Source organism: Leucoraja erinacea, chromosome 6, assembly GCF_028641065.1.
Source record: "Leucoraja erinacea ecotype New England chromosome 6, Leri_hhj_1, whole genome shotgun sequence".
NCBI classification, from domain to species: Eukaryota; Metazoa; Chordata; class Chondrichthyes; order Rajiformes; family Rajidae; genus Leucoraja; species Leucoraja erinaceus.
In genome coordinates, this window is record NC_073382.1 from 31,996,089 (window position 1) to 32,019,032 (window position 22,944).

The 22,944-nt window shown below is 46.4% G+C and overlaps 1 pseudogene; it reads right to left on the minus strand.

The window, feature by feature from the left end:
• Positions 1–21,908: 21,908 nt before the first annotated feature.
• Positions 21,909–22,075, minus strand: LOC129698460 (U2 spliceosomal RNA; annotated as a pseudogene).
• Positions 22,076–22,944: the final 869 nt, after the last annotated feature.

Genomic DNA, 22,944 nt, shown 5'->3' on the forward strand with positions numbered 1-22,944 from the left:
TTCATCTCTTACCTCCTACCCTTGCATACTTTCCCTGTGCTTACTCTTTGCTTCCTCTCTTTAATAATGGCGTTTTCATAGAATAAACCACACTACACAGCCTCCATGATCATACTATTCCATTTAATTCAGACAAGTATTAATAAAATAGGGAGAAAGGGATCATTTTTGCCGCAGACTTCAGGATCTTCAAGTGTATGTGTGTAAGATAATGGAGTTTATTTACTTTACAATTTCATAATTGCTGTTTCCCATTCTTATCAAATTTTTGTTACACAATACATAGGACTGAAATTATTAACCTTTGCTGCAGCCTTGAAAGAAGCGAAGCCTCTTGATTTTCTGTGCTGTATTTTAGCAGCCATATCTTCAGTTTTTTAATATCCTTTTTGTGAGTACAGGAGTGGGGCATTATGCCTACAGCTGCACAAGATGTTTCCAAGGCCCCCATAGAGTACTGTCCACAGTTCGGGTCACCCTGTTATAGGAAGGATATCTTTAAATTAGAAAGGGTCTAATGTAATCAGTGCTCCCAATGTGGCCGCCTTTACATCGATAAGATAACCTTAGACTTGGCAACCATTTCACTGAACACTTGGACTTTGCCTGCCAAGTGATGCTTTGTCTGCCAATTATTTTAAATCCCCCCCTTCCCATTTCGACCTTCCTGTCCTGGGCCTCCTCCATTACCACAGTGAGGCAATATGGAAACTGAAAGAACGGCACCTCACATTCTGATTGGGTGGCATACAACCCAACAATATGAACATTGAAGATAGACACAAAACGCTGGTGTAACTCAGTAACTCAGGCTGCATCTTTGAAGCAAAGGGATAGGTGAACTTTTTGGTCGAGACCCTTCTTCAGACTGAGAGACAAGGGAAAGGGAAACGAGAGATACAAACAGTGATATACTGAGATATAGAACAAATGACTAAATTATATGAACAGTGAATTCTCTAATTTCAAGTAATTCCCCAAGCCCACCGCGCCATTCTTCTCTTTCCCCTGCTCCCTCATCTGCCTCCACTCTGGACCACACGCACTTACCCCACTATCTCTAACTATTTCAGTCACCCTGATGCCTGGTGCTCATTCTCCGAATCTCGCAGTTCCATTTGATCCCCCATCATTCCTCTCCGCCGTCGCCCTCTAGCCTTGAATTTCATTTCTCTTCATGCCTTATCTTTTCCTTAGGATTTGTCCTACTCTCTTGTCTCCTCTCTTTTCCAGCTTTTTCCCTGCTAATTAAAACCAATTTAAAGAGAGTTTCCGACCTGAAACATCGTCAGTCAATTACTTCCACAGATGTTGTCTGACCTGCTGAATTCATCAAGCACTTTGTATTTTTGTTCAAGATTCCAGCATTTGCAGTTTCTTGTGTCTCCATTAAATCTAATGACATTCCTAGCCTAACCTGGAGCATTTTACTCTGTTGAACCACTTCTATGAGTGGAAATTCTTGACATTATCCCAGAGGTCTGTGCTACAATTTAGAATAAGATTGAAAAAGGTTTTTTTTTTAAATGGAGTAATGGATATAACCCAAATATTTTTGGATAATTCATAGTTTACTATCCTTCAATGTTCCCAAGAATTCAAACTTTGCCATGTCTCACATTTTGAAATTTAGACAATAGGCAATAGTTGCAGGAGTAGGCCATTCGACCCTTGAGCCAGCACCGCCATTAAACGTGATCATGGCTGATCATCCACAATTAGTACCCCAGTCCTGCCTTCTCCCCATATCCATTGACTCCGCTATCTTTATTTGCTATCTTTATCTTCATTTCCGCTATCTTTATTTTCCGCTATCTCCGCTATATTTCCAGAAGGCACAAAGTACGATCTCTGTCTGAAATCATGTATAACCTGCATATTTTACCACAGATAATTCAACATACAGGAAACATTTAATTTTCTCCAAATGGATTTGTGGCTTGGATTAGTTGATAAAACTAATTCCTCAGGAATCGTAAAGTCATAACTGTAAATCTCACTCTTGATCCTGAACCCCTGATCTATGACAGAAGTACACAGTTGTTGTATTAATAGTAATAAACTAGACTAAGTGGGACTGTTGGGTTCCAGCATCACACGGGAGGGCTGGTCACCAACGCAATATTCCACCTCTCCACCAATTACAATAATGCTGGCCAGTGGGGGGGGGGGGGGGGCTTTCTGTTACGCTAGTATGGGTGTTGTGGGGTGAAGGGACTAGTTTCCAGAGGGATAGTATGGACAATGTGGGCCGAATGGATTCTTGGGCTGGCAGCTCAGTCACTGAGGCCTGACAGTACAGTCACTCGGACCTGGCAGGCTGGCAGCTGAGAAACTGCCAGAAATCCTGTCCAAAACAGGTGACAGACTCTGTGAGAGAGAAGGGGAGAGGATGGATTGAATGGATTATTGGGCTGGCACTTCAGTCACTTATGGCTGGTGGGCTGTCAGTTCTCCTACTCGGGGCTGGTGGGCAGGCAGTGCAGTCACGCACGGCTGGTGGGCTAGCAGTTCAGTCACTGACAGCTGGTGGGCTGGCAGTTCACTTAGTTAGGGCTGGTGGGCTGGCAGTTCAATCACTTACAGCTGGTGGGCTGGCAGTTCACTTACTAACGGCTGGTGGGCTGGCAGTGCAGTCACTCACGGCTGGTGGGCTGGTAGTTCAGTCACTGACAGCTGGTGGGCTGGCAGTTCACTTACTAACGGCTGGTGGGCTGGCAGTGCAGTCACTCACGGCTGGTGGGCTGGTAGTTCAGTCACTGACAGCTGGTGGGCTGGCAGTTCACTTACTCACAGCTGATGGGCTGGCAGTGCAGTCACTCACGGCTGATGGGCTGGCAGTATCCTTAAAAAAATTGCAAACCGTGCATGAATTTTGAATTACATTTCACTCAGATGCAAGCCAAGGAATGGCATAATTGTTAGCTATTAATTGGACATAATCAACCTCAGCAAATTGACAATATCCTATTGAAAGGGAGTTGGTGTTTAAGCTGTCAAGACATTTTATTATTTGCCAAAATATACATCTCAATACCATAATGATTGAAAACTTACTTTTCCGCACACCACTCGTAACTCTGGAGATTTTTTTAATGATAAATTTAGCATCAGAAGCGTTTTCTTTTTTCATGTAAAACCCACCACAACCATGGGCGATTTTTAAATTTTATAACCAGATTTATCACTTCTGACACTTTTTAGACACCAAAGGAATCAAGAAAAAACACAAATAATTCCTTACTGTTGATGAAATGCAGTGAGCAAACACGATAATTCCCAATATTTTCAATCCCATTATCTTCACGGCCAATGTTCGCCAAGTACTTTAGCTGTTGTTGTCCCCAGCTCTTGCTTCTCTTTACCTTCATTTCTCTTCACTTTTGGAATTCTGAAGTAGGATAGATGTCTCTCACGGTTACCCCGACTTCCACAATTATTTACAGTGCAAAAATTCACAATTTTGGCCGTTTTCAACAGGTAGGAAAGTACGTGTTTCGTGTATTAACAACATATACCGGAAGCTGCTATGTTCTCCAGATGGATTGAGCAGTTCCGTTCGTCAAGCCCTTTCACCCGGAGACCTTACGTGAAACCTCCCTATACACACACACAGACTCTCACACAGATACACTCACATACAGACACACACTCACACAGACACTCACACACCCATACACACGCAGACTCACACAGAGACACATACACACACAGATTCACACACACACAGGCTCACACACACACGCAGAGACTCACTCACACACAGACTCACACAGAGACACACTCACACAGAGACACACACACACTCACAGGCTCACACACACTCACTCACAGCCACAAACACACACACAAAACTTCACAACGTGGTGAACATACTGTGTGTAAGCCGAATGATTCAAACATTTAAAGCCTCCTGTCGAGGCAGCTGCTGAATCAAAAACGTGCTTTAAATAACGTCCAACAAACACACTCACCATAGACAGAACAGTCAGCTCTTCAATTATTCAACGGCGTCTGCACTCGGCGCTATCTTGACGTCGCCCTCTCGCTTCTTGCCATGAACCGGAAATGACGCACTCAGCGCAATCTTGCTGCTAACCGGAAATGACGTCATCGGTGCCATCTTGCATCCAAGAGATAATCACAGAATGAACGCCAATTTTGAAAATAAACAGTCCTGATCTAATAAAATGTTTATTCATGCTTTATCCATCCGAAAACTGTTGAGCCGTTTAAATGCCAAGGCAATTTGGAAAACACTTTGCAAGGCAACACACACGTTTCTGAAAGCCCTTTAAAAGCCAAGCCAATTGGACAAACACTTTGCCAGCCAACAAACACGTTTTCTGAAAGCCTTTTAAAAGCCAAGCCAATTGGGCAAACACTTTGCACGCCAATAAACACGTTTTCAGAAAGCCCTGTAAAAGCCAAGCCAATTGGGCAAACACTTTGCAAGCCAACACACACGTTTTCCGACAGCCCTTTAAAAGCCAAGCCAAATGGGCAAACACTTTACAAGCCAACAAACACATTTTCTGAAAGCCCTTTAAAAGCCAAGCCAATTGGGCAAACACTTTGCAAGCCAACAGACACGTTTATTGAAAGTTCTTTAAAAGCCAAGCCAATTGGGCAAACACTTTGCAAGCCAACAAACACATTTTCTGAAAACCCTTTAAAAGCCAAGCCAATTGGGCAAACACTTTGCAAGCCAACAAACACTTTTTCTGAAAGCCCTTTAAAAGCCAAGTCAATTGGGCAAACACTTTGCAAGCCAACAAACACATTTTCTAATAATAATAATAATAATAATAATAATAATAATAATAATAATAATAATAATAATAATAATAATAATAATATAATTATATTTTATTGTCATTGCACATCAGTGCAACGAGATTTGGTATGCAGCTTCCAACCGATGTAAAATAAATAAATAAATAAATAAATAAACTGTGCGACGTGACCATCTGAGGGAGACAGTCCAGGTGGGATGGGGGGCACTCAGCAGGGCCGGTTCAGATCCGCTATAGCTCTGGGAATGAAGCTGTTTCTGAGTCTGGAGGTTCGGGCATAGAAGGCCTTGTAACGTCTGCCGGAGGGAAGTCATTCGAACAGTCCATTACAATGGTGTGAGGAGTCTTTATGGATGCTGACGGCCTTCCTGAGGCACCGTGTGTGGTAGATTCCCTCCATGGCTGGTAGCTGTGTCCCAATAATCCTCTGCGCTCTGTGGACGACGCGTTGAAGAGCTCTCCTCTCCGCCTCCATGCAGCTGAGATACCACACAGAGATGCCATACGTTAATATGCTCTCTATGGTGCAGCGGTAGAAGGTTGTTAGCAGCTATTGGGGCAGACCAGTCTTTTTTAATGTCCTCAGGAAGAACAGTCATTGCTGTGCCTTCTTGACCAGCGCAGCGGTGTTGGTGGACCATGTGAGGTCCTCTGAATTGTGAGTACCCAGAAACTTAAAGCTGAACACTATCTCCACACTTTCCCCGTAGATGGAGATTGGGGCGTATTCTCCATTATGGGACCTCCTGAATTCAATAATCAGCTCCTTGACCTTGGAGGTGTTTAGTGACAAGTTGTTACATGCGCACCAGTCCGCCAGGTTCTGCACCTCCGCACTGTAATTTGTTTCATCACCGTCAATGATCAGCCCAATCACTGTTGTGTCATCTGCAAACTTCACGATGGTGTTGGTGTCGAATGCAGGAACACAGTCGCGAGTGAAGAGGGAGTACATGGGGCTTAGTACACAGCCCTGTGGTGTGCCGGTGCTCAGGGTAATAGTGGAGGACAGGTGTGGTCCCAGTCTCACTGCCTGCGGTCACTCCATCAGAAAGTTCAGGATCCAATCGCATATCGGCGAGCTGAGGCCTAGCTGGTGGAGTTTGGTGGTGAGCTTGGTGGGGATGACCATATTGAATGCAGAGCCATAGTCAATGAAGAGCATCCTTACGTACGTGCCCTGTCTATCCAGGTGAGTCAGGACAGTGTGAAGAGCCAGAGAGATGGCATCCTCTGTCGATCTATTTGCCCTGTATGCAAATTGATGAGAGTCCAGTGAGGCAGGGATGCTGGATTTGTTGGGAGGACCAGCCAACCGGGCGGTAGTCATTCAGGTTGGTGACTTTAGACTTTTTCGACACCGGCATTATGGTAGCTGTTTTCAGGTACTTGGGGACCATTGCCAGAGATAAAGACAGATTAAAGATTCTCGTGAATACCTCCGCCAGCTGTACGGCACAGTCCTATAGTACCCTATGATGTAGGAGAGCACAGTGGATGTGTACTCCTCCAAGTCTACCTCTGTACCACTGGTAGCCTGTTGATCAAAATCGGAGCGATCAAAGCAATCCTGGAGTTGTAGGGTGGCGTCTTTGGGCCATATTTTGACCGTCCTTATTGCAGGTTTGGTCTTGCGGATGAGGGGTATGTACGCATATGGCCATGATGATAGTCACAGTAAATTCCTGAGGCAGGTAAAACGGCCTGCATTTAATCACTAGGTATTCCAGGTCTGGGGAACAGTAGCTCTCTCCTGCAGTGTGGTTGGTGCACCAGTCATTGTTGATATAGATACAGAGCCCGCCACCCTTGCTCTTACCGGAGTCCTTTGTTCTATCAGCACAATGCAGTGGTTAGGTCCACAGCCCCATCGGGAACCAATGCACTGAGCCAGGTCTCTGTGAAGATCAGCACACAGCTGTCTTTCAGGGATCGCTGGGTGTTGATCCAGAGCCTTACCTCATCCAGCTTGTTTGTGAGTGACCGGACATTTGCGAGAAAGACGCTTGGGAGTGATGGTCTTTGTGGAGCCCTCCGTAGCCTGTCCTGCAGTCCATCTCCTACCCTCTGGAGTGGTGATCCAGGGGGCTGTTCTGCCCAGCTCCATTGGTATTTTGGTGAGGGTGCTGTGGTACTCACAAGCCAGTTTCTCGCAGCCACATCTGATGTTGAGCAGTTCCGTGCGGCTTTATGTGCGACCCATCAGTATTACGATGCGGGTCCTGGATTTCCTCGTCCTGGAGGTGAGTTTCTTACTGTGATTTCTGGGGGTACTGGGGCTTCTAGGGGTTCTAGGTGTTCCTGGGGTTCTGAGGTTTTTAAATACCTTATTTTCACAGCCGCGTTCGGTACCGGGCTGCTTCGAATTTACTCGGACTTGGGAGCGCAAAGCCGCTGCGTCTGAACACGCCGCCATCTTCCACCAATCTTCTGAAAGCCCTTTAAAAGCCAAGCCAATTGGGCAAACACTGCAAGCCAACAAACACATTTTCTGAAAGCTCTTTAAAAGCCAAGTTAATTGGGCAAATGCTGTAAGCCAACAAACACATTTTTTGAAAGCCCTTTAATAGCCAAGCCAATTGGGCAAACACTTTGCAAGCCAACAAACACATTTTATGAAAACCACATCGAGGGGACTCACTGTGGAGTAGATGTGCATTCAGTGTTATTCGCAGCTCAGAGGGCTGTGACCCTTTCGCTTCCTCCGTCTCGCAGAGACTGAGTGAGGCACGACACTTCCGGGTTTATAGTCCCTCCCCCCTGCTGCCGAAAGAAAGGCGACATTTTTTAATACATTAATAAATCTATGATTTTTCATCAATGGGAAAAATCCTTCAGTCCAGTCCGGCGAGGTGGCCAAAATTGACGGCCGTAAGTGGCAGCATTCTCTCGGAAATCACGAACAGAAAGTCGAAAGTGGTCAAGATCTTAGTGTTAGTAATATAGATGTTGCAAAAGTAGTATTAAGCCAAAGCCTAATGTGCTTGTTACCGTGTGCAGACGTGGCGTCGAAGGATGATAAACCGTAGCAAATAAGTGGAAGCCGAATAGCCAAACAGAAAAGAAGCCAAAACGCCAAATAATCGAAAGCGTACTAATGCAAATTAACCAAAAGGGCGGGACGCATAAAAGCCAACTAACCAAAAGGCTGCATTGCCTAAAAGCAAACTCACCGGAAGGCCTATCTGCTGAAACGCCAACTAACCGAAAGGTTGCGTCGCCTACATGCCAAGTAACCTAATGGCCACTCGGCCGAAAAGTCAAATACCAGACATGATGTCTCCGGGGGGGGGGGGGGGGGGGGGGGGGGGGGGGGCGAGACTTGTCAGCGATTGGTCCAAACCCTGACATCCATCACATCACTGGCCGATGGAGATGGGAGGGTGGGGTCATTTTCCCACACAATCCATAGGTGACTGGGCATTCTGAACCCGAGCACCAAGTTGTAAGCAGCCCATGTGAAAGGACAGCACCTACCAACAATGAAGGCACTATGAAACTAGCTGCCACAAGCCCTTCCCACAGGTAGGGATTTTAACTCAGCATTAAAAATCAAAAAAGAGTTATATTGATTTTTTTTTTTAAATGTTACATGTATAAATAGTTCTTACAATCTGGTTAATTAAGTGGTGGGAATATTTCCCTGTCCTAACTATCCCGTTGCTTTAGCCGGTGGTTACATCCATTCCAAACCTCCATCGCAAAGATGTGAGGTTTCATAAAGGATGCACTTGGATGAATAAATGCAAGCGGCATGTAAAAGGTCTCTTCCATGCGCACAACACATCAAGCCGATGAGACAACTGTCACACCAAAGATAGACACAAAATGCTGGAGTGACTCAGTGGGACAAGCAGCATCTCTGGAGAGAAGCAATGGGTGGGGTTTCGGGTCGAGACCCTTCAGTCTTCAGGGCTGAAGAATGGTCACGACCGGAAATGTCACCCATTTCTTCAATCCAGAGATGCTGCCTGGTCCGCTGAGTTACTCCAGCTTCTTGTGTCCATCTTCGGTTAAAACAATTTACGGATTATATGGTGTTTTGTGCGTGGGAGCTTGTTTTGTGCGTTACGCAGGCAACCAGACGGTAATAAATAAAACATGCTCTCTTGTTGTCAGTAGGGGAGTGGGAGGAGAAATAATTGTTCGTTGTCATGCACACTTGTCATCGGCCCGCCAGGGAATTTGTGTCCCCCCCCATGTTTTAAAAGTGATTTATTATGGCTGCCAATGGCCCGAGCTGTCTATATCCGCTGCCGGGGTGGGGGTGAATTACCCAGTATGGGTGTCAGGGGGTAAATCATCCCATATGTCGGTTGGGGTCCAGATGGCGGTGCATCGCGGTCAGTGACTCTGGGTGGACAGAGGGACCAACCTGTCCCACACCGCTGCTCCACACAACGTTGGCGACACACAGCCCGTCATAGTGCGGCCGCACGGGGTTACTTGACTTTTCAGCTGCGCGGCCATTCGGTTGGTTGACTTGTAGGCGACGCAACCTTTCGGTTAGTTGCTGTTTCGGCAGAGCGGCCTTTCAGTGAGTTTGCTTTTAGGCGACACAGCCTTTCGGAAAATTGGCATTTAGGCATCCCACCCTTTTGGTTAGTTGGTGTTTTGGCTTTGTACGCTTTCAGTTATTTGTCGTTTGGGTGGGGTTGATTGGCATACCAGTGGACATAGGCCAGAGATGAAAAGAAGACCAAAGGTTGTGAGATAAGGAAAGAAGAGGAGTGAAATGTGAAGAGAGAGGAAGGGATTTATTATTATTATTATTATTAACATTATACTTATGGGCGCCTTTCAAAGACTCTCAAGGACGCCTTACAAAATTTAATAATCAGATTACAAAACATATAAGCAGAATAAAACAAGAAACAAAAAATAGTAGGGACAACACACAATTCAAAGAGAGAGCTGCGGCAGCTAAACGTGCCAGCGTTCACGCACCCTTCTGGCAGCCATCTTGGAGACAAAACAATCAAAACACCTTTTAACATTGAACATCCACCACAGTGACTTCAACACACTCCTCACTGTGGTGGAAGACGAAATATAGTTCAAGTACTTCCCCTTGCTCTTCCTCGGTTGTGGGCCTCGAGCCCCTGTTGATGGGACAATCATGACTCCCATAGCCGGTGTTTGGGCCCTTCCTTGCTCTTCCACGGTCGTGGGCCTCGAGCCCCCGTTGACGGGACAATCTTGACTCCCAGAGCTGGTGTTCGGGCTCTCCGCATCAAGGCGCTCCACTCTTGCATTGGGGGGGGGTGGTAATATCAGCTCCCCCGCACCGGGCGAACAAACCTCGCGTCGGGGCTGGCCGAGCCTTCCGCGGCGTTGGAGCTCCCAACTAGCCTCACCCCGAGACTACAAGCCGTTGATGATAAAGTCCATGATGGTCATGGTGGGAGCGATCCCAGACAAGGGAACCACTCCGATGTAAGTCCACGCCCTGCAGTGGGGCTCACGACAATCCCAGGTAAGGACTTTGAAAAAAGATTCCCTTCCCCCTTCCCCCTCCCCCCTCCCCCCTCCCCCCTCCCCCCTCCCCCAACGTGAAACATACCAAAAGAACATTAAAACAAACTTCTAACAAGGGAAGGGATTTAGATAACATTTGAGAGGAAGGGATAAAGAAGGGTGCGATTATACGAGAAATGGGTGCATATTCATGTGGGGCATAGGGTAGAGGGGGGGGGGGGGGGAGGGGGTGAAAGGAGGTGGGTATTTTTAGGTTAGTTAACTGAAATTGGAGAATTCAATGACCATACCATTGGGTTGTTATTGAGCAGAGCTAATATGAGGTACTCTTCCTCCAATTTGCACTTGGCCATACTCTGGCAATAGAGGAGGCCCAGAACAGAAATGTCAGTCTGTTAATCGGTAACCAATTATGAGTAATTCGGACAAATGGTTAGTGAATGGGAAATTCCACAAGCCTTGGTGGACTGAGTGCAAGTGTTCGGCAAAATGGTCGCCTAATCTACGTTGGGCTCGCTGGTGTAAAATAGGCCACATTGGGAGCATCAAATGCAGTATATCAGGTTAGAAGAGGTACATGTGAACCTCTGTCTCATTTGGAAGGACTACTGGAGTCCGTGAATGAATGAAGGGAGAAGGTGTAGGGACAGGTGTTGCATCTCCTGCAGTTGCAGGGGAGTGAGGCACTACTGGATACACATGATAATTCCCATCATTGGAGTCACAAGGAACAACAGGTGCTAGAATCTTGAGCAAAACACAACGTGCTGCTGCAAAATCATCCTCAGACACAAGTGCGACTGACTCCCCTCCGCATGCTGCTGGAGCAGGATCTGAAGTCGGATACTGGGATGGAGATCAGCAACAGTCCATTGGTAAAACATGACTGGGATCAGTGGAGAAGATAGCTAGAGATGAAAAAATGACCCTCGGAGGATGGAACCAATTGATGACATCTCCTCTGAACAATGTAATACATTTTTCTAGGCAATGCTCCTGCACTGACTTGGAAATCACTCATTGGGGCATGTTAAAATGTGACTGTAAGTGCCTATAGGAAACTTTAACATGGCTAGATTGTTGTAAAAATAAAAATTTATAGTCCCATTCTATTTAACTTCTTGTCTCTCAGTCCTCCCATCTGGTCGCTGTGCTTCCATTCTCTGCGGTGCAATTTAATTACTTTTTGGCAGTGGAAGGAATACGCTGTGGGGCTTGATAAATCTTCTGTCTTATTAATTGCTTAAAAGTCTGATGTGTCTGTATTTTAAAACAGAGACTTGCCCAAATTTTTCCTATCATTCGCTCGTTATATATTGACTGTTTTGCGCCTCAAATTCATTTGTTTTCAATAATTATATCGGGATTTTTAGCGGAGGGCACGTAATACCTCATCGTAACTCCTCATAAAATACAGATCAAACTTCAAACTGGTAAGTTCTCGTTTAATCTTACTATTTTACTTCGGAGTCACATGAGTGACTATGTGAAGACCTCAAATCTCTGTGATTTCAAACCGTGTAACAGTTTTATTTCACTCACTGCCGAAGTTCTTGAGGGAGGAAGTGTGTTATCGTAACCAACCAATGAATCTGTTGTTCAAGAAACAAAAATGGTATTTAGTAACAATAACAAATTAATTGCTCCCCCGGGCTTAAATTAAATATTTGCAGTTTGTAAAAATTTTCTGCAAACGAGTCAGGTTTCGTCAACAGCTTATTGTAAAAATTTCTGAATGTCGTTTCCCTCGACCATTCTGCTATTGTCAGAAAATGGTCAACCGGTACGTCCATTCTTTCGGCCGTTGATGTAGACGCTGCCCTAGTGGAATGAGATTTGAAAAAAGTTAGTGTCTATTCCAGCAGCCTTTAGTACCTGCTTGAGCCATCTTGCAATGGTTTGGCTCGTTACCCGGCCATGAGGTTTTTTGTTGCTGACCCATAAGGCTTTTTCACTCCCTCTGATGTTATAGGTTGTGTCTATATAATATAGTAGATAGGTCATGACACACAACCGTGGCTCTGGCGGGTAACCCCGGAACATCACAACTGGTTGGCTATACCTGGCCTGCTCTGTTCTACCAGACCCTGGATGATGAACGAGATCTGGTCTGAGGTGGTCACCATGTTGTCCAGTCGCAATCGATGTAGTGACTGGACCCTCTGAGTCGATACAAATGCCATCCACATGAGCATTTTCAGGGTAGTTTGTTCGAAGCTGAGGGATCTGGCTGGTGGTCATCCCCTGAGGTACGTCAGGACCACACTGACATCCCATAAATGGGTATACCTTGGTCTAGGGGTTTGATGTTATAGATGCCCTTCATTAATTTGACCACCAGTGGATGGGATCCCATCGGCTGTTGTCCTGGTGCTGGTTTCAAATAAGCAGACAGGGCACTCTTTGCTGTGTTGACGGCACTGTAGCTGATTCCTCTTTGTGGTGTAGGTAGGCCAGGAACTCCAGTGCGTTGGTGACTGTTGTGTACGTGGTCCCTGTTTCCTGGCAGTACTTCTCCCATTTCTTGATGCTGGTTAAGTACTGCTTCTTAGTGGATGTTCGAAAGGGATGCTGACATGGTGTTGATGGTTTGTTCTGACTTCAACAAATATGTCATGCAGTACTGGGAACCATGGCTGTGCAGGCCAGTCGGGTACTATCAAACCCTGATTCAGAGTCCATCTGTAGTTTTCGTAGTACCTGACTGATGAGACAGAAGGGAAGGGAAACATAGAAGAAGGAATTTCCCCAATCCAGCGTGAAGGCATCTACTACTGCTGCTGCCTCTGGGTCTGGTTCCCAAGCGACATGCATAGGTATCTGGTGATTTAGCCTTGATGCAAATAAATCTATGTCTGGCGTGCCATATAGCTTGATAATTTTTGCAAATACTTTGGGTTTTACATCCATTCGATGTTGTCATTGAATTTGCGTGACCTGGTGTCTGCCACTGTATTTAGCTTACCTGATAGGTAAGTTGCTGACAGCCAAATATGTCTTTTTGACACACCATTGCCAAATTGTGTTGAACAATTTTACGTCTCCCATATGGTTAATGTAGGCCACCACCGTAGTATTATCCATTTGTAACCGTACATGCAGTGATGCATATTTGATGTATATGCTTTTAATCCATAAAAGGCACCCAACATCGCTAAATAATTAATGCCCCGTATAAGTAGTAATGATGACTTTAGGTTAGTCCATCTACCACCTGTTGGATAATGATAGGGCTGAAACTATGCTAACTGTTTTGATATAGTTTCAGTGGGGATTTTCATGACCCGATCATAATGACCTGCATGATATTTTAATGCCTGTACCTTTGCTCTTTGTAGATTTTATAATGCAACGGTCCAAATTGTGTAGCCAGGAACGCTGCTACCATTTTCCTAATTACTCTGCTACTTGTCGAATAGTTGGTTACTCGTTGACCATTAAATTGTGGCATAATTGTGCCAATTCAACCATTTTGTCTTTTGGCAAGTTAGTCATATCGACTGAATTAATTGTGAAGTCTAAGTAGTCCATGATAGTGGATGGCTTCAACTTTGATTTATCTGGATGTAAAACAAACCCCAGGGTTTCGAAAACTGTTTTGTAGCTGAAAAACAGCTGACATAGCCAATTCCATGGTCTTCTTATTAGTTTTGCCAGGGCTGGTTTTAGTATCTTAATGAATAACCTTGAGCTGACGTTACCACATGGGGTAATGCTTTAACTGTCATAGTTGCCCCATCCAGGTAAATTTTAGGTATCTGCGTAGATCCTTTTGAATGGGTACTGAATAGTAAGCATATTTGAGGCCAATGCTTGCCATAAAGTATCCTTTGAAATTAGATTCCTTATTTTACACATTCTTGTAGGCACCAGACCTACCTACCTCCATGGATATGGGCATTTCTTCTGTCTCTTCCCAGACCAGCGAGTCTGGCGCATTGTCTGACGTGTCGGTGATGTTGGGGGATGGCGCATTTTCCATGGGGTCCTGCTCTGGGCCGTGGTCGAAAAGACTCCCAGGCATAAAAAAATGCAGTCCCCGAGCTTTCACCAGTCCCATATGGTAGACGTCGACTGGTGGACGCGATGGGGTGCTGCCACTTGGGTATTGTATTTTTGGGGTTTGCTTGTCCTGGGGCCGGCCCTCAGCAGGCCGAAAGTTTTTATTCCCATGAGGTTTTTTGCCAAAGAGCAGTGAGGTTGATTCAGTGGCTGGGGTTTAGCACAACCCAAATTCGGGATTTAGGGCAGGTCTTATGATTTATATACGGAGGTAATTTATCTCGCTCTGCGTGTTGCACAAACGTGCGAGAGTGATTTGTTAGTTAGTGGTCATCTCCGTATTGTCCACAGAAAACGAGCAAATGGTGTGATGGCTGACGTCAGGAGCATGAGGATCCGCTGCAGTATCAGCTCCAGGTCCGAATATTTGTCCTGACGTGCCCTCAGATTTGGCTGTTGACTGCTGGCACTTTGAAGGACTATAATTTATTGGAGCTGTACATTTTAAAGCCTCATTAATGCCCTGCTCCTGTAGGTGCCTGTCGGAGAGGTGGTCAACGCTGGCTGTTAGTTTTTAGGCTCCAATGGCCTTCCTGCACGTGGGGTAGCCACGTAGCGATCCACACACACCCAGCAGCCCTTCCTGTTCCTGCACCCCTGGCATACTCCCAAATTCTTCAGCCAGCGACCCCCTCTTCATGACCAGCCCAGCCCAGGTCACCCCAAAGCTAACCACACTAAGGAGGAAGCGATGGGCAGTGCCTAGGCACTGTGGAGGGTATGTCTGAACCCTCCAGCGAGACTGCCCCTCACGTAGCGTGACTCGTAGGAGCTCCTGCTCCAGGAGCCGCTCCAGCGGCTCAGGCGGCTGTCGCTCTCCCATGCGGGTGGAGAGACGTCTGCTCTGACAAGTCGGAAGCCACCGGCCGGATGCCTTTTCGGATGGCTAAACATCCAGCCCGCAGCTCAGGCACTAGCGGGACTGGGCTCGGCGCGGTGATGGGGATAGCGGAGCGTGTGGTAATTGTTCCTACCGCCTGTTGCTGCCTCCCCTGCAATGGAACGCTCCTCCGCTGGAGTCGAGCGGGGGACAGGTTCTTCTAGAGCGTTTGTGCCTTGTAGAAGCGAGAGTGCCCCTCAAGCAGCGCGTCTCACAGGCACCTGCTCCGAGAGCCGCTCCAGCGGCTCAGGCGGCTCGTTCTCCCCCCGTGCGGGTGGAGAGACATCCCATCCGAATCGGGAAAACACCTGCCGGATGCCTCTTTGGGTGGCTATGCATCCAGCCCGCTGCTCAGGTACTAGCGGGCTGGGCTCGGCACGGTGTCGGGGAATAGCGGAACACCGTGTAAACACTCCTACCGCCTGTTGCTGCCTCCCTCCCTGACGGAAAACATTCCTCCTCGAACGGTGGACAGTTTTGTTCCAGAGCCTTTTTCTCTGCCTGTAAAACACAAGCAGAAAAGGGCTCCCGTGTAATAGAAACCCGACCTCAGGGTACTCACCTGACGGTCCGTTTCATTCTGTAGCGGGAGAGCCTAACTCCCGTTGCAGCCGCTGTTGCACTGCTAGCGTTAATGCCGCACATGCGCGCTGAGCGGGTTCTTGACGTAGTCACTCATGTGACTCCGAAGTAAAATCATACTCGGTGTTTGACCTAAAATAGTAAGATTAAACAAGAACTTACCAGTTTGAAGTTTGATCTGTATTTTATGAGGAGTTACGATGAGGGATTACGTGAAGAACCCACTCAGTGCGCAGGCGCTGCATACTTCCAAGCAGCGGTGTGGAATCACAGATAGACACAAGTATTTGAAGTAACATAGTAAAGAAAAAGAGACATCAATTTATCAGTTTGATCCATATAATGAGGGTGGGAGCAGGAGGGCACGTAATCCCTCATCGTAACTCCTCATAAAATACAGATCAAACTTCAAACTGGTAAGTTCTCGTTTAAATCTTACTACTTTACTTCGGAGTCACGTGAGTGACTACGTGAAGATTTCAAAGCTCTGTGATTTCAAACCGTGTAACAGTTTTACTCACTCACTGCCGAAAGCTCTTGAGGAAGGAAGTGTTATCGTAATTAACCAATGAATCTGTTTTTCAAGAAAAACAAAAGGTATTTATTAACAATAACAAAAAACAAAATTGCTCCCCCGGGCTTAAATTAAATATTTGCAGCTTCTAATATTTTTGCTGCAAACAAATCAGGCTTCATCAATGGCTTATTATAGAATGTCCGGAATGTGGATTCCCTCAACCATTCTGCTGTGTTCAGGATGAGGTCAATAGGTACATCCATCCTACCTGCCGTTGATGTGGAGGCTGCCCTGGTGGAATGAGATTTAAAAGTGTTAATATCTATCCCAGCAGCTTCCAATACCTGTTTTAGCCATCTTGAGATGGTCTGGCTTGTTACCCGGCCATGAGGTTTTTTGTGGCTGACCCATAAGGCTTGTTCACTCCCTCTGATGTTGTGGGTTGTGTCGATATACTGTGTTAGGTGGGTCACCACACACAACCGTGGCTCTGGTGGGTAGGCTACCACTAGTGAATTGGATGTTCCTGGCCTGCTTTGTTTTACCAGACCTTGTAGAATGAATGTTATCTGGTCTGGCGTTGTTTTCATGCTGTCCAGTCTCAATTTGTGTAGCGACTGAACCCTCTGAGCAGATACCAGTGCCATCAGCATGAGCGTCTTCAGTGTTGATTGCTCGAGGCTGAGGGATCTAGCTGGTGGCCATTCCCGGAGGTATGTCAGTATGACACTGATGTCCCAAATATGAGTATACCTGGGCTTGGGGGGCTTGATGTTGTAAATGTCCCTCATCAGTTTAACCACCAGTGGATGGGATCCCATAGGCTGATGTCCTGCTGGTTTGAGGTAAGCGGAGAGGGCACTACGTGCCGTGTTGATGGCACTGTAGCTGATCCCTTCATGATGGTGTAGATAGGCCAGGAACTCCAATACGTTGGTAACTGTGGCTGTTTCATATGAAGTCCCTGTTTCTTGGCAGTACCTCTCCCATTTTTTGATGCTGGTTAAGTACTGCCTCTTGGTAGATGTTCGTAGGGATGCTGACATGGTGGTGATGGTTTGTTCAGATAATCCCAGGTCCAGGTAGGGTCTGTTCAGAATCTGCAACCCAGGAGTTTAATGTCTTGATGGCATGGGTGGCTTATGCCCGACACTGGGTGAATCAATAGTCCTGGATGACTTGGAAACACCATTGGTGATTCCACCACCATGTCATGTAGTACTGGGAACCATGGCTGTGTAGGCCAGTCGGGTACCACCAAAATACCAGAAGCCGAGTCCATCTGGATTTTGCGAAGTACCCGACTGATGAGGCAGAAGGGAGGAAAGGCATAGAAAAAGAACTTTCCCCAATCCAGCGTGAAGGCATCTACCGCTGCTGCCTCTGGATCTGGTTCCCAAGCGACATACGTAGTTAATTGGTGATTTAGTCTTGATGCAATTAAATCGATATCTGGCGTTCCATATTGCTTGACAATTTTAGCAAATGCTTTAGGATTTAACATCCATTCGATGTTGTCATTGAATTTGCGTGACCTGGTGTCTGCCACTGTGTTTAGCTTACCTGTTAGATAGGTAGCTGAAAGCCAAATATGTCTTTCGACACACCATAGCCAAATCATATTGACCAATTTGTCGCACGATAAAGATTTTATGCCGCCCATATGGTTAATATAAGCCACCACCATAGTATTATCTATTTGTAATCGAACATGCAAGTGCTGCATATTTGATGCATATGCTTTTAAACCATAAAAGGCGCCCAACATTTCTAAATAGTTAATGCCCAGTGTAGATAGTAATGATGATTCTGAGTTAGTCCATCTACCACCTGTGCTGGATATGGAGTTAGTTGCTCCCCAGCCTTGAGCACTGGCATCTGTTTGAAGAACTAAAGTAGGATTAGTAATGATAATAGTAAGATTAAACGAGAACTTACCAGTTTGAAGTTTGATCTGTATTTTATGAGGAGTTACGATGAGGGATTTCGTGAAGAACCCCGCTTCCACGCATGCGTGTCATACTTCAAAGCAGCGGTGTGAGGTCACAGGAACCTATAATGATCTAACATAGTAAGATTATCAAAGAGATACCAGTTTTTGATATGATCATAAGAGGGTGGGAGCGGAGGGCACGAAATCCCTCATCGTAACTCCTCATAAAATACAGATCAAACTTCAAACTGGTAAGTTCTCGTTTAATCTTACTATTTTACTTCGGAGTCACGTGAGTGACTTCGTGAAGATTTCAAAGCTCTGTGACCTCATGCCGTGGAACGAGTCCATGCTTCACAACTGCCTTGGGTATTGGGAGAGAGCATCATTAGTAATTTTAAAACACAATTATACAAAGAGTTGTGTGGTATAATGAAAAAATTATATAACATTTTTTAAAATTTGAGAATCATAGCCCTGTAACCTTTCGGGCAATTATTTTGTTGGACATAAAATGTCTTCTTAATACAAATGATGGCTCCAAAATTTAACTGGTTTATTATAAGAACCTGTGGAAAAACCCTTTTTGAATGACCATCCTGCCATTCTGAGGATTTGGTCTGTGGGTACCTGTACAAATTTTTGCTGCGGATGTTGCTGCAGCCCTGGTGGAATGAGAGTTAAAACATTAGTGTCATGTTTAGGACCTATTTGAGCCACCTAATATAGTTTGAGTCGTGACCCTTTCATGCGGTTTCTTTTAAGAGATAAACAACTCCATTTCCTGACCTCGAATGTTCTTAGTATATTCCATATATTGTTAGATGTGTCTTGCTATACACAGTCGGTTGCCATATGGGTGTACCATAAATTCAAACACTTGACCCGAGGAAACCCGATCTGTTTTCTTTTATTAAATCCTGTATGACAACACCAGTTTCTCGGTGAGATGATCAGGGAGTCCAGGCTCAGTTTGCTAAATGGCTGGACTTATTGTGCGGTAAATAACACCATGAGCATAACCATCTTCCTGGTCTGTTACTGAAGTGACAACGCTGTTATGAGCTACAAGCTCCTCAGCATGTTGAGAAACGACACCCACGTCCCAGATTTCGGAGTACCTGGTTTTCTTACCAGGGGTGCGTTCCCACCGCGTGCCGCTCCGTTCCTTGTGATAGGTAATTGGAGAGTGCACCTGTGGCACTATTGATGGCACTGTAGGCCCATCGATTATCATAATGGAGGCTTGTTAAAATTCCAATACGGCCAGAATGTTCTTGGCCTTTTGGTCGAGGTTGTTGTCCAAGCAGTTTATGCCCCATTTCTTGATGTGTCCAAAGGTACTGCTTCCGTGTTGACAGTCTTAGTGCAGATGAGATGAGATTCATCGTCCTGTCTGACAGCCCAATGCCGTGCAGTGGGTCTTTTAGACTCTATAAACCCATAATCCATAGTCTTATGGCATGGATGACTGCCCGCAGTCACTGGATAAATTAATAATTTTTGGCTATGTTCATTAGGGAACATGGTTCTAAACCATCCCCTGTATGACCGAATACCATGATTTAGAAGGTCAGTCGGAACTCTGAGAATTCCAGATGCCGAGTGTAGATGAATTATCCCTAGTACCCCATTGATGGGGCCGATCGGGGGAAAAACATCACCCTATGGTTTTGTTACATAACAATGCCAAGCTGGTTTTAGAATTTTAGTAAATAATATTGGAGCTAATAATTACCCCTATTGTAAGCTCTATTGCCAAAGTTCCTCTTTTAAGTCAATGCCTGCCATATAGAACCCCGCAGCTGACACCAAGTCTTATCAAGAATAAGAGTATCCATCTTAAAATGAATATCTAGAACAAATGTGTTTAGGGTTAAAATCAATGATAATCCTGCAACCCTACTCTATTTTATTTTTAATAAATATGTTTGATACAATTCTAATGTTCCATGAAAAGTATGCTCAATCACATCTTTTGTGTACAATTTTTGTAGACCATGTGGGTTTTATGTAAGGACAAAATGCCCTTCTGGTGTATGTTGTACTGTGGTTATTGGGATGAGTAAATCTTATCAGATAACCCTGAATACTGCTGAGATTATATGAATCTGTAGTGATTATATACCATACATAACTGTAGTGTTGTAACCTCCCCTACCATCGTAGGTCCCTATTTTAAACAGAAGAAACCCCACCCACCTACCTCCATGGTTACCGGTGGTTGCGTTATTTCCTTGTTTTTTTTTTGTTTTTATTTGAAAAAAGGAGGTTCTGGTTTGATATCTCTTGTTCGGGGTTGTGTGGGAGGTTGAGGTTTCCGCATCTTCCAGGGTGGCCGCCCTGGCCATACCCTAAAAAAGGATCCTGCGGGTTATTGATTTCTAGCACTGCCACTGGTATGAGCCACATTATTTATGGCGTTGCCTGTGGCCGGTATCATGCTCCAAAATAGGCCCTTGCACTGGCCTTGATGAGCCCCAGTGTCTTGGCTTTGTCCACTCACGGTTCTTTGTTTGCAAATGGTAGCATTTTTTGGGGTCCCAGTGCTGGCTGAATGGCCGCCTTCCACGTGTAGTTCAGGTCATATTGCATATTACTAAACAGAGCTAGTGCGTCTTGATGGTCTTTGGTTACCTAAGTTTAGTCCAGGGTGCGGGTGTATTCTATGATGCCTTCCGTCAATCCCTTTAAGGTTCTCTGGATCTTGAGGTCCTGTTCCTGATGTTCGTCCCCATATGCTGCCAAATGCATTGGTTTACACTGGGCACCTGTAATGCCTCACCGTTGCCAGGTGGCAGATGTCTGGCCAGTGTCTGTAAATTTTTCCCTGTTGGCGTTTGTGGCCAGACATATAGTAATACTATTGCCATCCTGGATCCAAGTCTACCCATGTTTGACTTGGTTAAAGTAATCAGCCACCATGTCCAGCAGAGTCCCTGCTGTGATAGGATCATGGGACGCTGTATTACCAGGCTCTGGCCCATCAGGGTCCTGCCTACTCTTTTTTATAGAGTTAGAGATCTCTAGGGTCCCGCACGGGGTACCCATGTGGGCTTAACTGCTGCCCACTTGTCTTTTGTTCTGCGGACCCCTCTTGCAAGTCAATCCAGAACAGACCCACAGTGCTCCCCTCTGATGGGGTAGAAGCATTGTGCAGCCCTCAAAAAGGTACTGCTGTGGGTTTATCACGTTGGAGCAAGGCTCCATACACCGCTTCTTCCCGCTCTAGCCCTCTCGGGCGCTGGTTGCCGGCGGTTTTATGCAAAGTCGGACCCTCTGAGTCCACTACCTCGTTTGATTTGTGTCTAGCCTTACCGCTCGGCCTCATGGAGCTGGCCCGTGTGGGGCCGACATCGGGCACAGCTGATCCCACTACGGATGATCCAAGTGCCGCTGGCTGCTGCTGGCTGCCCGCTGTTCCACGGTCCTCCTTCTCCAGTATTGTCCTTCCTTCCGTGGAGTGGATATGGCCGGTGTGGAGGATAACTGGCACAGCTGCTTCCATCTATTCCTTTAAACCCGGCACCAACGCTCTCAGCACTCCTGGCTGCTCCTTTATCTTAGACCCCTGGGACCCACCCCCGTACTGACGGTACTGGTCCCTTCCGGTCGTTGCAGCCGGTCAACCCCACTGTAATGCCCTCAATTCTGGGCACTCCTACTTATATGGTCCTTAGCTAAGGGACATATAAGACATTAAAACTGATGATAACAGCTACTATAGATTTTATTAATATATGGTCCCTAGATAAGGGACGTATCAGATATTAAACTGATAAGAACAGATACTACACTTAATCTTAGCCAAAAAGCCTAGAAGCGATCATTGTAACTAAAAAACACCGCTGGGACCGACCCTGGTACTCACATACTGGTCCCTTGTAGTAGAGTGCAGCCAGTCAACTGCAAAGTCCTTTGCTGCTGAGAAATGAATTTTTTCACCGTGCTGGAGCGAAGTTGGGCACAGGTGTTTTCCTCCTCCAGGAATCGATGTGCCCATGCTGCTCCTGCCGCTGCCAGTGCCCCTGCAGCTGTCAGTACTCCTGCAGCTGCCGGCTGCCACTGCTGCTGCCGCTGCCGACTGCCGACTGCCGCTGCTGCTGCTACTCCTCCGCGGTTCTCCCGCCGGCCTTCTGCAGCTTACATGGACCCGGTCCATGTCTGCACCTAGAAGGTAAGTGGAAGGAAACGCAGGGTCTCTTACCTGCTGTTCCCGACTTTCCTTCTCCCGCTGGTGACCGTCGTTCCCTCCGTTGCGGGTTCGAGCCGCTCGGACCGACCCCGGTATCCACGGGCCTGGTCCTTCGCGGCAGTTCCGCAGCCGGTAAAACCCGGCTGTTCCTATCCCGGTGCCTACCTTTTGGAGAAGGTTTTCGTCCCCAACGTCCCGTTCCTACTCCATCAGTGCCTCTGCACTCGCTGAGTGTTTCGAGCCTCGGTACCGCTGGTCCGTGCTGTCTGACCCGCAGCCTCTGCGCTGGCTGCTAGCGACTGGTCCCAAGCCAGTCTCGCTTGAGACTGGCATACGGACCTCTTTACTTTGCTTCCCGCCCGGCCGAGAGGTGAATTTTGCCGGTGCGGGAGCAAAGTCGGGCACAGGTTGTTCCCCTCCAGGGAAACTCGTGCTGTTGCTGCTGCCGGCTGCTCGCCCTCCACGGGTCTCCCCGCCAGCTTTCCGCAGCCACCTAAAAGT